We start from the raw sequence: 16351 nt of genomic DNA on the forward strand, positions 1-16351 counted from the left end.
CATCGGACACACTAGGAACCGCGGTGTTGGCCGTCGAATGGCGTTAGCTGCGCAGCATTTGTGCACCGCCGCCGTCAGTGTCAGCCAGTTTGCCGTGGCATACGGAGCTCCATCGCAGTCTTTAACACTGGTAGCATGCCGCGACAGCGTGGACGTGAACCGTGTGTGCAGTTGACGGACTTTGAGCGAGGGCGTATAGTGGGCATGCGGGAGGCCGGGTGGACGTACCGCCGAATTGCTCAACACGTGGGGCGTGAGGTCTCCACAGTACATCGATGTTGTCGCCAGTGGTCGGCGGAAGGTGCACGTGCCCGTCGACCTGGGACCGGACCGCAGCGACGCACGGATGCACGCCAAGACCGTAGGATCCTACGCAGTGCCGTAGGGGACCGCACCGCCACTTCCCAGCAAATTAGGGACACTGTTGCTCCTGGGGTATCGGCGAGGACCATTCGCAACCGTCTCCATGAAGCTGGGCTACGGTCCCGCACACCGTTAGGCCGTCTTCCGCTCACGCCCCAACATCGTGCAGCCCGCCTCCAGTGGTGTCGCGACAGGCGTGAATGGAGGGACGAATGGAGACGTGTCGTCTTCAGCGATGAGAGTCGCTTCTGCCTTGGTGCCAATGATGGTCGTATGCGTGTTTGGCGCCGTGCAGGTGAGCGCCACAATCAGGACTGCATACGACCGAGGCACACAGGGCCAACACCCGGCATCATGGTGTGGGGAGCGATCTCCTACACTGGCCGTACACCACTGGTGATCGTCGAGGGGACACTGAATAGTGCACGGTACATCCAAACCGTCATCGAACCCATCGTTCTACCATTCCTAGACCGGCAAGGGAACTTGCTGTTCCAACAGGACAATGCACGTCCGCATGTATCCCGTGCCACCCAACGTGCTCTAGAAGGTGTAAGTCAACTACCCTGGCCAGCAAGATCTCCGGATCTGTCCCCCATTGAGCATGTTTGGGACTGGATGAAGCGTCGTCTCACGCGGTCTGCACGTCCAGCACGAACGCTGGTCCAACTGAGGCGCCAGGTGGAAATGGCATGGCAAGCCGTTCCACAGGACTACATCCAGCATCTCTACGATCGTCTCCATGGGAGAATAGCAGCCTGCATTGCTGCGAAAGTTGGATATACACTGTACTAGTGCCGACATTGTGCATGCTCTGTTGCCTGTGTCTATGTGCCTGTGGTTCTGTCAGTGTGATCATGTGATGTATCTGACCCCAGGAATGTGTCAATAAAGTTTCCCCTTCCTGGGACAATGAATTCACGGTGTTCTTATTTCAATTTCCAGGAGTGTATATTAAATTTGAGCGCTAAAAATATTGCATGAGTACCGCCACAAACTATTCAATATTACCTTTACTTTGAATTTTATTTGACATTACTACTTTGAGTAGTGATTATCTTAAATTACGGTAACGTTGAGGAGGAGGAAGAGGAGGAGGAGGGGGAGGAGGAGATTAGTGTTTAACATCCCGACGACAACGAGATCATTAGAGACGGAGCACAAGCGCACAGTATGGAAGGATGGGGAAGGAAATCGGCTGTGTCCTTCCGAACGAAGCGATTTAGGAAAATCACGGGAAACCTAAATTTGGATGGTTGGACGCGGGTTTGAACCGTCGTCCTCCTAAATGCGAGGTAACTTTGATTTAAAAAAAGAAAAAAAAACACTTCTTCATCACAGCTGCAGGTTTGCAAAAGACAACTAAATGTCTATTTTAGACGACAGAAACTGAACCACCACAAAAATGCAAGGACTCCTGCAGTCCAAAATAAAACGGAACAGCCCAGACCCGTGATGTGATATCAGGTGTGTATCTGTGATGAGTTCTTGTGTATTGTGGTGAAGTGTTCCTGATGAGACAGATGAAGGGACGGGAGACTGTGAAACCCTGTGCCAAGGGAGTCGCCGAGCTCAAAGTTCCCATCCAATGGACGTGTAACCATCACGTGTGTCACCACGTCTCCTTTCAGTGCCAGCGAAAATTTGATCCACCACCAGGATTCGAATCGGCTTGCCTCCGAAAAGAAAGAATGAAAGAAAATTAGGGTTTAACGTCCCGTGGACGACGAGGTCAGTGGCGACGGAGCACAAGATCGGATTACGGAAATATGTGGCAAAAAATCGGCCCTGCATGTGCCTTAAGCAATTTAGGGAATTCACGGGAAACCTAAATCTGGATGGCCGTACAGAGATTTGAAATGTGGTCCTTCCGAACGAGAATGCGGTGTGCTAAACAACGTGCCACCTCCTGGCTTACCTACGGTCGCACAGATATGCGTTGGAGACCTCAATAAGTCAAGAGAGTAATTAACAGTAACAGTCCACCACCAGCAGTGGAGGGTGAAGTTTTGACACTGCCATCCACTGGTGCTGGCGAAACGTTAGAAAAAATCATCAAACGAACGTCGGCCGAAGAACCCGAGACAGAAGCCAATAGGCAGTTTGTCAACGAGTGGCCACGAAAGCTTAACAATTTTGATTGACCTATAACATGCAATTTTAAAGCCACTTTTATATTAACGTTTGTTAACGTTTTAACTCCTCGAAGTAATACCCCGAATGGCTCCAAGCTCTCAAGATGTAGGGAAAAGTGTATAGAAAATAGTTAATGATTTCACTTTGTGGCGACGTTATGCATATTTTACTGACTTATACCATTTTCATGATCTTCAGTGTCCCTATAAGTATACATTATGGCAAAACTGTTTATGGATGGTCACATTATAAGATGGCAATAATGTGCTGAAACCATTAACCTAAATATTTGTAGTAGTATGAGGTGGGAATGATATAATAAATTATTTTATCTCTTACAAAGTGCATTTCCATTGTTGGTTGTTTGTTGAGTTAGAGCAACAAGTCCCCTAAAGATGCTACTCAAGCTTGCTAGTTCTGAGGAATTATTTCTTGCCACGCCTCTGGTGAACAGACGCTGACACTCTGCCGCATGTTGCAAGTCCGATGTATTGTGGATTTTTTCTTGTGTTGCATCTTCCGCTAGTTCCACCGTTACAAGATCCATTCTTTCCGCATCCACTACCGTTAAAGTCTTCACTATAACCCTAGTACGGAGCCCTCATAGGGTACCATTACCAATCAGCTGACCACTGGTTTCTTACGAGGTTGTTACTCCTTCTCCTTCTCCTTCCTCATCACTTGCACGATTAATACATCTAGTACATAAAGAGGAAAGAGAACTGATCATAACAATTATAGAGGGATCTCTCTCGTGCCAGTGACATAAGATTTTGTGCATTCCACTTAAATAGAGCTGAAGGAATACTCGATCCACAACTAGGAGAGTATCGAGCAGAATTTAGGCAAGGTCTTGTGCAGAGCAAATTCTAGTTCTAAAAAACTTAATAGAAATGAGGCAAATTAGAAACTTTTGCAGAATTTAAAATGGCATATGACTCGATTGATAGAAATGCACTAATCAGCATTATAAAGGAATTCGGACTCGACCGTAAAACAACTGAAATACTTAAAGGAACTTTAACAAACAAAACAACAAAAGTAAAATTTATTGGGGATTTGTGAAAGTCTTTTGAAATAAAATCAGTAGTAAGACTGGGAGATGATTTATCATCCCTACTTATTAAATGCGTGTTAGAGAATGGTCAAAATCTGTCGATACTAACGCTGTTCAGCTAGGAAGAAATCTAAATAAAATCACCATTCGCTGTCTAGCTTTTGCAGATGATTTGACGTAAATTACTGACTCGCTGGATAGTGCCAAAGAACAAATCGCAGAACTACAGAAACACGCAGACAAAGCAGAACTAAAATTATCATTTGAAAAAAAAAGTTTAATGAAAAATATCAGTGATGCTCCTCCAAGTCTTAAAACTCATAACAATATAATATCTATAACAAAGTGTTTTAGATATCTAAGAGAATGGGTGACAAGCTACAGAAAACAAAAGCTAGCCATAGAAAACAGAACGCATAAAAAGGAAAGGCATTCCAAACGACTATATATATATATATATATATATATATATATATATATATATATATATATATATATATATATATATATATATATATATATATAACGACACTATCAAGCAAACAGTAGTAAGGCCTGAAACACTGTAAGTAGCAGTAGCAGAAAAACAAAAGATTTGGGAATCTTAAAATACTGTAAAAAGTTGAAAGAAGAATTCTAAGGAAAATACTGGGACGTAGGACTTATGGCAATGTTGAATACAAACTGAGTGCAGACAGAAAGCTCTATTTGAAAATGGAAAAGCTAACTTCTGTAATAAGGACAAGAAGACTACGGTTTTATGGACACATATACCGAATGGATAATAATTGATCAACGAGACAGATTTTCAACATACTAAACAGCTACAAACTCAAACCCACATGGTTCTCCGAAATCGACAAAGATATGTAAAGTCATAGGAATTAAACTGGACATGATAATAGATAACAGAATACATTTTAAAGAAACAACGCATGTCAGGTTTTCAGGAAAGAAAGAGATCTACAAAAGGAAGAAAGTGGATGCAGGAAGAAAAGGAACGACACTTTCAAAGGATGAAGGAATTCTGGGAGCAACGAAAATTAAACACAAAGAAGCAGAACCAAAGTTGATTTATCGTACCTTCCAAAAGGGTTATTCGAAAAAATAAATAAAAATAATCTATCTGTCTCCTCCCCCATCTCCTCCTTCTGCGGCGGCTTGCCACGGTTTTCGCGGCTCCTCCCGTCGGAGGTTCGAGTCCTCCGACGGGCATGTGTGTGTGTGTTGCGTGTTGTCCTTAGCGTAAGTTAGGGTAAGTTAGATTAAGTGGTGTAGGAACCTACCACAAATTTCCAAAATTTTCCTCCTTTTGCCCTCTTTTTCTGTACATCGACTCCTCCTTCCACCCTGCCTCTGACCATCTGCTCCCTTATTCTCTCTGCATTCACTTTCTTCCCCTCTCTGGCCGCCTCCTCTTCTCCCCACTCATTCTGACTTTCAGCCTTGTTTATTGGGGCTGAAAAGGAAATCTTGATCGGGAACAAAAGTCGTTTAAAATAAAAGGGTGCATCAGTTGAGATCGTTGATATATGGGGTATGAGAGAGGCCTCTGTAGGTGCTGTATCTGTGAGGATAGTATGCTACAATAATGTGTAAGATTGCAACTTTTCCGATATTTAAAATTCCTTATAGGTATTCTAACCATAAGCCGATAAGCCACAAATACAACTTCCTGTTTTCCGTTAAAAAGGACCGTGAGGAATAAAACGAAACTACATGTTGTTGTGTATACAAGTTTTGTTTGAAATGATGCATAATAATAAAGAATATATGTAGGAGATACAATTTGTGTAATGGTTTTGTAGCGTCCGTGCAGTAAGTGATGGTGTAACACCGAAAATGAAGGATGCAAGGCACCTGCTACGAATACATAATTTTTTTTTTAATTGTATGTAAATATTTGTAATTTAAATGCTTTCATTTAATAAGTAAGGACATTTCTTCACTGTATGTGTACATTTAGGTAGAAGTCTGTTGACTTTTCGTTGTATTTGTCTGTGTTTTACTGTGAAACTTATAAGCTCTGGGAAAAAGCCAAAGGAACTGTTATTTGCACCGACTAGCAACTATAATAGCAGTGCCTGTGCGTTGTAAAATCTTTGGGTAGGGGGTTGTTGCGCAGAGCGCGCGGAGAGAGAGAGAGAGACGGGTTCCAGCGCTTTTAGTGTGCGGAAGTGTGGTGTTAACGTTCTCACAGTAGAGAGTACCATTTCGGCGGCATCATGTACGCGCGCCAGCCAGATGGCTAGTAGCAGGAGGAAGGACAGTGGACGGGCGGAAGAGGCTATATTAATTACAGTTGCCCGTTCCTGTAACTAGCCGTAGCCCCACAAGATGCTTACGCCTTCAACAACAGCAGCAGTTCCAGCAACACAGATTCGTCGTCGGCTCCGAGTTTCGTCGCACAGCACTGAAGTAAGACTGTTCATTGGTAGAAAGTATTAACGGCTAACCCAGCAGCACAACTGAATGTCATTTGATTAATGAACTTTATTTAAATAATAATCAGTTAAATTCCGGGCGATTGTGTCCTCATTGCCCCCAGACATTGTTACCAAGCAGGGTCCGTGTTCCCTTTTTTTCTTTATATGCTAATCGAAGTTGGAGAATCTATCACTGGAAAAAATCCAAATCTAAAGAAAATGCACAAATTAAGAATGCAGAAGTTTTATTTATTTTACATATAGCTTGGAGCACATGGCTGTTTGGTTTGGTACGTATTCTAGTAAAGAATATAATTCTGTTCAAGTCAGTAAAAAAGGCTCAGTTGTTCAGACAATAATATGAAATACAATTTGCAAATTAAGTAACTGCAAAGTAAAAAGTGCTTGCCTTTCTCTAAATTCCTTTGATGGCGTTATGTTGAGGTCTCTGACAGTCATTGTTCACGTAACGAAGTTCAATATTAACATATAGTTTAAGTGGATATTTTCAAATCATTACTCGATTGCCTTTTTCAAAACTTAATGACAAACTTAACGTAAAAGTGTCTTCTCAGTTTTCTTTATCATTACGTACTCACTTAAAATTAGTGTCAAAAACGTGACAACCTTCAGTTGTCACGTTAGTGTTTAATAATAAACGTTTTTCTTTCCCGTCATCTTGTACAGGATTTTGGAAGTAAATAGCCCTAGTGGGCTGGCGACCGTAATTATTTCCTTTTCGTTCATTAGTGTAACTTTTGGGTTCATGATCAGTGGTACCCCTTTTCTGTCCAGTGTTGTTCGTGAGTGAATGCACAAAATAACTTTCATTTTTCCAAATTGTAGCCCTGTTCGGTTTAATTGCTATTTTATTTTTGGCAGACTTTTCTATCTGAAAGATCGGTTGTACACTTTCCCCCTACTTATCGGTATTACTTCTTCGGGAAAGATAGCCTTATCCAATCAGAATAATTCCATTAGGTATACACGCGATCCACGGTCATATTTTATATCGCAAGCAGGATAGGTCGATTAGTACGGGGGAGGTTACAATGGGAGAGGTGAAAATATAGAAAGGTAGCTAGTTTTCCAACACACCTCTGTATGGTACTCATTTTTAAAATGTAAAGCATTGAAAACCAAATCAGATCTTCCAGCTACAGATTTAATCCTGGATCCCCTGCAATACTAATTTAGCGTCTTATCATTGCAGCCTCCCTTAATTTGTAACGTCAACGAATAAAATGCAGTCTCCGAAAAGGCTGTGAACGTATTTCCACCCAAGGCTATTAGCCGTTCTTCACGCACCGAGACATCTCCAAGGAGATCTAATGCATTAGTTTAAATATTAGGTGGCTGGTAAAAATAACGCAGTGCAGCAAAATCATGGTACACAGCTACAATGTGTATAATGACAGACAATGTGGTGGTGTTAAAAATAAGAAAAGCAACATTCATTAATAGTGTCCATGTTCGAATTCCTTACAGTATTCAGCTAAGCTCAACAGTTAAACTTCAGTGGCCTTACGAAGAGAAACATGACTAACCCAGATGCGTTATGTGTAATGATAGAAACGTTGCGAATCATTGAAAAGTTTATAATACACCGTATCCAACACATTTGTTTTAGAGTGTGTATTCATAACGTTCCTATATGTATTTTGAACATGTTAACTTTTTTGCATAGAAACTTCAACGAATAATTTCAACTAAAGTAATTTTGATTTCCGTACTAGTTTCCACATCTTTTTGTTTTGTTTTATTAGGACGTGAAGATTTTACCATTGGAATGAATTTCAGATCAGTTTATATTTTTCAAGTTCTTAATGAGTAAGTATCAATTTAATATGATGTCACGAATATTGCAGTTTGATACACAACACATACAAACAGCTGTAACATAACGGAAAATTTTTTCGACGATTTTGCACGTTTGTGAGCTGATAACACTGTAACTGCCTCGCTGCGTCATTTTGTCGTGTGGCATGCCTATAAAAACACGTGATTCTTTTCATCTGCTTGTCCATCCGTGTTAAGGGATATAGTTGACTAGGAATTCAAAGATAGGTTATCGAAGTGGTTCACAAAAAGAAGTAAAGGGAGAGTCCGTGTGAAGTGGATCAAGGCCTTCCGACAAACACAAGGAAAAGAAGTTTTTATGGATACAGCAAATCAATAATAATAAAAAAATCGAAGAATTAAACCCTAAAGTGTGATCGGGAAATGTAGATAGAAGAAGAGGTACTGAAACGGTAGAATGAGTGTTGCAATAGACATCAAGGAAGTTCACAGGGATATATATCGATTATTTGTGCTTCAAGAGCAGGTCTTAAAAGAAAGAGCCAACGAAGAAGCCTTTATTGTTTGACAAGTTCGACACAGAAATGGAAGTTGTAGGGATTTGAAAAGTGTAAGGAAGGTATGACTTTGTTAGTGAGAAGTTTGTATTTGACCATGTAGTTTTAAGCATGTCAAACACAACCTGTACCTTACGATATTGGTTTGGTTTTCCCAGTCTTCTTATGTTTATTTCATCATATTTAGTTATACATTTTCGCAGATTGTTCTTCAGTCATATGTCCTGCTATTGCACTGTTTATTCCTCCAGCAGTTTGTGTCTTTGAGATTTTTTACATATTGAGAGGTTACATTACTAACTGCAAATTTATCACTTTAATCTTCAAAAATTCTTTGAATTTGAAGTCTGTTACCTTGTGGATTGACTACATAAGAAATTGTTTTAATGTATTTGTTAGCTGGACGTACATTGGCGGTAGCTTTTGTTAACTTATTATGTTTTAAAATAATAATAAAATAGAAAGCTAGAGCGTCAGAAGGTGTATCACACTACTATCGCCTTCGTGTCGATTTTGTCAAACAACTGCAACAACCAAATTTCCATTGTTATTCACATGCCTCTTAATTTTGCAGTGTTTGAAACCAATTTGAACAGTGTTTGAAACCAATTTGAAGCTGCTTGCACTTCATAATACTTTGACAAATTTGTTTTTAAGAAGCTACTACTATGTGATTAGATTCTATGTTATCCATATCGCCACTTTAGATTTGAGACTGAATGCGTGTTAAGTAACAGGGGAAAGCCAAGCTCGTTCTTGGCATTGTGTCGGTCGTAGAGAGCTGTGTCTGGGAGAGAGCGATTTAAGCTGGCGCCACACGTAAGAAGAAAACGATCGCCCGTGCGTTCTTCACTGAAGGATTTATGTGCTCACTGTAAGAGGGTACTAGCCATGCACCGCGGACAGAATGAGATACTCCTTACGGACAAACAAATGGGCCATGGTAGGCCTCCCTGTTATATTCACATACTGTCAAACATCCTACGTTTGGATTGCCCCGTGTAGTGCAAATTGCGTGCATGACACAAGGAAATTGGATAGGTTATACCAGGTTGTAGTCAATAAACCAATAACAAAAAGAGAAATATTGAAAAGACTGACATAACTGATCAGGTTACTATTGGCGTACCGTACTGCACACTGATCGCACTTACCATTCCAATATTTAATGAGTGGAGTAAGCTCCATCTACGAATTGTTTTGTGCAGGAAAGCTGCGACGTATTTCTAGAGATGGTCAGTCTCAAAGGCAGTACAAATTCCAAAGGCTATAGTCCTATTTTTGAACTTCATAAAATTTTGTTTGTACTTTTCGTCCTTTCACAGCTGGTCTCAAAACTTCGTTTGTGTCCGTGACATGTCAATTTCAAAGTGCGATTTTGGATCTCTTTGGGCTAATTTTTCTCAATATTGTTTGATATTGATTTGACTCTCCATCTTCTGTTACTCGTGTGGTGTATTTGAGACTTCCCAGTCTTTGAGATAAGATCGGTGCTTACGCCTTCTTTGGGTGAAACTTTACTACGATACACAGGAGCCCTACTTCCCACAGCGTAGCCTGAAGTTGTTACTACATCGCATATCGATTTCATGCTCGACGATCCCTTGCTGAGATTTTTAGCAGGAAGGGAAGTGGGAAGGAAAGTTAGTCACGCAGGAAACAACGAAAACGTATTGTTCGTACGGTCATCTTAAAGTGCAGAACGTTTACGGGACAATGGCCAGATGGACGAAATCTGTCAGTTCCTGGAGTTTTTGGTCGGCTGTTGGAAAATTTACTAGTTCACGTTTTGAATAAGACAATATGAGAAACTTTGGGTCCTTTTCTTTTACAATGAAGAAACGTTTTTATATAATTTTATTAAGCAATTACTAATTCGTGACAAAACCGTATAGGTGATTAACTACTGTAACATGCGATGCTTGTGGCAATGCGCTTGAATCATTTTGCTACAAAAGATATGATTTACTTCAGGGTGACATAAATTTTATATTCTCAAATGTCACCAAATGAATCGGAAAGGAAATATGTATAAAAGGACATAAGGATATGACGAAATCATATCTCGTATAATAAATCGATTGAGTGCCGCAGCGGTGTATGAATACAAATGCATCGTGCCCACAACTAAATTACATTTGCTCTATTTCTTCTTCTCACACCTCCCCTCCCATTTCTTATAGGTCTTTTGATGTGATCACTCGTAGCAAAGGAATAATCAGCGAAGTATTTTTGACAGACACATCAAACACTCCAACTGTATAACGACTGTTCGTAAAGCACAATGAAACGATACAAGTTTGGAAGTGAATAGATTAAAATGGGTAGCGTCAAACAATCTACGCCATTATCAACCACACCAAGAAAACCAGTCGAGAGCACACCAAAACAGGTATGTAGCATATTATTCGCCACAAGGAGAGCCAACGCTTATAAAATCTATCAAACAGTGAACTGAAAACCACGATTTATCTATTCGTCTCTATTGACGTTCCAAACGGCACGTTATGTGCGTTTTTCATTCCCTGCCGAAGCGGTCAGTTGTAGAGATCTAGCCCTTTTCAACTAATTTCACGAGCTGGGAGGGGGGTGAACGGATTCTCAATTGTCGTACAGTATTGAACAGTTCTGTCGCTATTAGTGCTTTGGAATTCGACAGCCTGCGGGTAAGAAAACGCGTGCTAGAAACGATCACAGTAGGGTTTATGTATCATATATTTACTAAGATGGTGTCTGTTCTTTCGGACATGTCCGAAAGAACAGATACCATCGGTGACCTAGCAGCTCGTTAGAATGAAATTCCAGTGAAATGAACACCCTTAGCTGCTTACATGCGTTGACATACGTCAACGAGGACAGATGAAAATGTGTGCCCCGACCGGGACTCGAACCCGGGATCTCCTGCTTACATGGCAGACGCTCTATCCATCTGAGCCACCGAGGACACAGAGGATAGCTCGACTGCAGGTATTTATCTCTGGCACGCCTCCCGCGAAACCCACATTCTCAAAGTATTGTCCCGCGATACATTCATAGTGCCCTCGCCCATTATACTCATTACTCGCGGCGCGTTGCCGATTCCCGTAAGAGTTCGGGCACTGTTTGTGCATTCACACAGAAGAAGAAGATGGTCAAGTGGGCGGTGAGCCATAACTATATATTTACTAAGATGGTGTCTTAGTAAATATATAGTTATGGCTCACCGGCCACTTGACCACTTTCGCGAGAGGCGTGCCAGAGATAAATCCCTGCAGTCGAGCTATCCTCTGTGTCCTCGATGGCTCAGATGGATAGAGCGTCTGCCATGTAAGCAGGAGATCCCGGGTTCGAGTCCCGGTCGGGGCACACATTTTCATCTGTCCCCGTTGACGGATGTCAACGCCTGTAAGCAGCTAAGGGTGTTCATTTCAATGTAATTTATGTATCATGTTGGAAACGATAAATCGTGAGAAATTTTTTCTGACAGCCTTGATATCGTAGAGCATATTTGCATAGTGTACTAAGAGATTAAACTGTTTACAAATTGATGAAACTGACCCAGAAGAAGCTCTACGGATTTTTCTCGAATGATTGCAAATCTTGTTCCAAAATATCGTTCCGTTAATGACCAATACATCACGTAGTCTTCCGGTGGTGCTGCTGTACAAAATCCAGCATCCTGTAGAGTTTTCGATGAATAAATTGTTTGCTGAACCTGCAAAACAGCTGGCAGGTCGCCTCTGGCGTGATTTATGAATAGAATTACAGAGACACAGGCTATATCCCCACTCTGTTTACCTTGTTCGTTGCAGCTGTTATCGTGGCGCAGTAGAACCTTTGGAGCTCCTGAAGCCACACGATCTGGAGTGGACTGCACACAGCCGGGACGAAAGGAACCGTTAATAATTCTACCGCGGCCTTACGGGTCTCAAACAGGATCGCAAATATTTTTTCACGTGGCAACTCATACGCTGCGGTTCCAGAGAAAATGACACACTGAAGTGGATGTTGTTTTCAGAAGAAGCAAGAAGGAAGACAATGCATGACACTGTTGTTTCGTAGTTGTGTCAGGATGGCTTGTGCCATAGAACGGTATTGTTCGCTCTTGCCCTAGCTCCGATATCATGAATACTGTTTTATACTGTAATTGACAACTGTGTGTCTGTCGACAGACATACACGTACTTGGATTTTAAAATAATTGACTGTTCATCTACGCGGAAAAATCTCGAAAGTTCTGAACTAAAACGTCTTCGCCTGGAATCTCATTGACTGCACTAGAATTGTCTATAGTGATGAGTCCCACTTCCAAATGAGCAGCCAAGACGTATCTGGAGGCGCCTTAGACAGTGGTGTGATGGCGACGTTACTGTCGCCCACCTTACAGCCCGACAAACACGAGTGATGATCGGGGAGGTGCCACTTCGTTTCATAGCAGGACCCTATGGTTTTCATCCGCGGCACACTTACAGCACAGCAGTACGTCAACATTATTCTATGCTCAGTTTTGTTGTCCTTCGTGGCAAGTCATCTTAGGCATACAGTTCACCAATGTAATGCCCGCCCACACACGGCGAGAGTTTCTACTGTGATCTTCGGGCTTGCCAAACCATACCTTTCCCAGTGAGGTCGTTGAGATCTTCCTAATTGAGAACGTTTGCATCATTATGGGTAGGGCTCTTCAACCATCTCGGGATTCTGACGACTCATCGCTGCAATTGGATAGAATTTGGCACAATATCTCTGAGGTGGCATTCAATAGCTCTATCAATCAATACCAGCAGTGACTGCTTACATAAGGGCCAGAGGTGAACAAACGCTTTGTCTTGCTCAGTTTGTGAAGCTCTCTCCCTTGAATAAATAGTCCAATTTTTCCGAAATTGTAATCATTTTAGGGTCGAAGCTCTTCTTTCGGGATTGTTTACAATGGAACTGTTTTTGAAGGGAGTCCACCTTCAGCAAAATACTATTTTGTGTTTTCTTCTGTTTCCTAGACATGTTTCGCTGAAGTTTCAGCATCGTCAGTGACCTTTTATTTTGTTTCTATTAAACAGGAAAATGCTTTTTACTACTTGTGCTCATATACACTCAGTTTTTAAAACAGTATTTACATATTTGAAGAATAGGCAACGTTTATTATGTATACCTTGTTAGCAAATGCTGTGGTTCACCTGTTGATTATGTTTTTGTTGCACCTGCTTTCTTTCTGGATTTGTCATCTGCAGCCATACAGAAATTAATGTAGAGAAGTTATTTACTTCGAAATTTTGCGACTGGGAATGCTATGATAGGGACTAACGTTAACAAATTCCGTGAGAAAGAGTGAATATCCGTGTGTGTGTGTATGTGTGTGTGTGTGTGTGTGTGTGTGTGCGTATGTGTATGTGTGTGTGTGTGTGTAGGTGAATGGGTGTGGGTTTTATTTATTTAATTTTTTATTACGTTTTATTTACACACACACACACACACACACACACACACACACACACACACACAGAGAGAGAGAGAGAGAGAGAGAGAGAGAGAGAGAGAGATACACTCTTTCTCACGGAATTAGTTAATGTTAGTCCCTATCGTTAAAAAAAATTAATAAATGGCCACAGACTTGTTGAAACGTGCGAAAATTTTAACCTTAAAATAATGTCAACACATTTTAAAAAGAGCCCTACTGAACAAAAAAACTTGGCGGGACCCAATACATTTATTGGGGAATTTCATAGAGCTATTTCATATCCTCATTACAAAGAAATTTTAAATGTTCAAGATAGGAAAGGGGCAAATATAGATTATGACCAATATTTAATGATGCGAATAAAAGCAAAACTTCAACCTCAAAAACTCTGCAAATCAAAAAATGTTATCCCAAAATGTGACACTGCGAAAATAACCTCAATCCAACAAGCGAACTTGACAAAAAAAAACAATCCAATTGGCAAAGCATAAAAGAAAAGTTCATCACAAGAGCACAAAATTTAATTCCGCTTCGAAAGAAACACAAACACTCTTGGTGGAAAGCAGACGTTGAAACAGCAGTTAAGTGTAGCCATGAGGCATTCAAAAATTGGAATAGTGACAAAACTGAAAATACGGACAACACCTTTCTAACCGTAAGAAACATCTAAATTAGTCCGAAAGTCTAAAAGAAACTACGAAAATACTGTTTTTTTAGAAATCGAAAAAGACGTCCAAAAGAACAATACAAGAAACTTTTATAAAACATTCAAAACGAAACTAACTGGCCACCATCGTCAAAGTCTTTGCTTCAAAAATGAAAATAGCTGTTTGGCTCTTAACAACCAGGAAAACTGTAAGGTACTTGCTAACTATTTTGAAAAACTATTAAACTGTTCAGAACCAGCCAATAAATTCCAACCACAGCACTCTAATAACACCAAACCTAACTCTAAGGGACCTGACAAAATTGAAATAATTATACAAATTAAGAATCTTAAAAACAACAAAGCATCCGAAGAAGACTGTATAATTGCAGAACTACTAAAATCAGCTGGCCCTAACGCTACAAAAGAGATCACCCAACCAGTAGGCATATCTGGCAAACTGAGAAAATACCTGAGGACTGGAAAACTGCCCTAATTCATCCATTGCATAAAAAGGGGATAGAACCGATGTTAAGCATTACCAAGGAACCTCTCTTCTCCTGCTCACATCCAAAATTCTCTCGCATTGTTTACTTGATCGAGCCAGAGCACAGTTAGATTCTAAAATTGGTGAATACCAAGCAGGCTTTAGACCAAACAGTCCCTGTCCGGTACAAATTCTTAATTTAAAACTAATCCTTAGGCACCAAAGGATTTCTGGTAACAATATTGTGAATTTTAAAAAAGGCCTACGACTCAGTTGATCGTGAATATATTTTTCAAATTTTAAAGCAGCAAGGGCTAGATAATAAAACTCTGACGCTGATTAAGGAAACGTTAACTGACTATCAATCGAAAAAACGGAATATATGACATCCAACAAACAAACACCAAAGTTTTTAAAATAAAATATGGAAAAATAAAAAAAAGGTTTTTCAGTTTAAATAATTGGGGGAAGTCATACAAGAAAACGGTCTGGAAAAACCTACAAACGAAGATCGCTGTCAAGAAATGGCAACTGCATTCAGATTAACTCAACGTATTTATAATAAAAGATCACTTTCTAAATTCAGTTAACTTAGGCATTACAGCACTGTCATCAAACCTGAATGTCTCTGTGGAGCTGAAACTGCTTTTAAGTAGAAAGAGGGCTATTTAAGAGATTCAGAAGAAAGAAAGAAAGATTATTAGGAAAATATTGGGCCCCGAAATTGCTAATGGAGAAACTTGTAGGCTGAGAAGTAATAAGGAAATAAAAAATACGTAGACATACATGGTGACACGAGGAAACGAAGACTTAAATTTTATGGGGACATTAAAAGAATGGCACCCACTATGTTGAGAAAATAAACAGAATTCTACGAAAACAGAAGTAAGGCCAAAACTGAGTCAATTAAATGGATCGCTATGAGGATCGTAAAGTAGCCGGCATAACTCAGGCACACGTTACAGATAGAGAAACATTCAGACAAAAGATATTTGCTTGGAAAGTTGGTCAGAGGGAAATAAGGAAACGGACTGGAACATCGTGGTCTGACGAAAGAAATAGACTTCATTCTGAAAGGATAAAACAAAATTGGACACAAATGAAGACCAACCATAAAAAATGACATTGTTGCAGTGTATCTCGCGTGGTCCTATTGGGCCCATATATGAATAACAATAAATCAATTACCAATTTCATAAATGAAACACACACACACACACACACACACTCACACACACGCACACACACATGAAAAGGCAGATATACCTGACCGAGATTCAAAACTCCCGCCTAGAACACATTCAGCTGCTCAACTGCCCACCGTCTTGTTTATGTAGTTTGTAAACAGTGACAGTGAAAATTACATAAGGCAATTTTTCACCGTGAAGATAATGGAGAAATTAGAGGAAGTAAGTGAAGCATGTCACAAACGCGTGCACAAAAAACCAA

General features: G+C 40.6%; 2 non-coding genes across 2 annotated transcripts; one reads left to right on the forward strand and one right to left on the reverse strand.

The window, feature by feature from the left end:
- Positions 1-11209: 11209 nt before the first annotated feature.
- On the reverse strand, positions 11210-11283 carry Trnat-ugu. Its single transcript has one exon. It is a non-coding gene; the product is annotated as a tRNA-Thr (tRNA).
- A 327-nt stretch (positions 11284-11610) lies between these two features.
- Trnat-ugu lies at positions 11611-11684 on the forward strand. Its single transcript has one exon. It is a non-coding gene; the product is annotated as a tRNA-Thr (tRNA).
- The last annotated feature ends 4667 nt before the right edge of the window (positions 11685-16351 follow it).

The sequence above is a fragment of the Schistocerca americana genome, chromosome 1 (genome assembly GCF_021461395.2).
Source record: "Schistocerca americana isolate TAMUIC-IGC-003095 chromosome 1, iqSchAmer2.1, whole genome shotgun sequence".
In the NCBI taxonomy this organism is placed as follows: domain Eukaryota; kingdom Metazoa; phylum Arthropoda; class Insecta; order Orthoptera; family Acrididae; genus Schistocerca; species Schistocerca americana.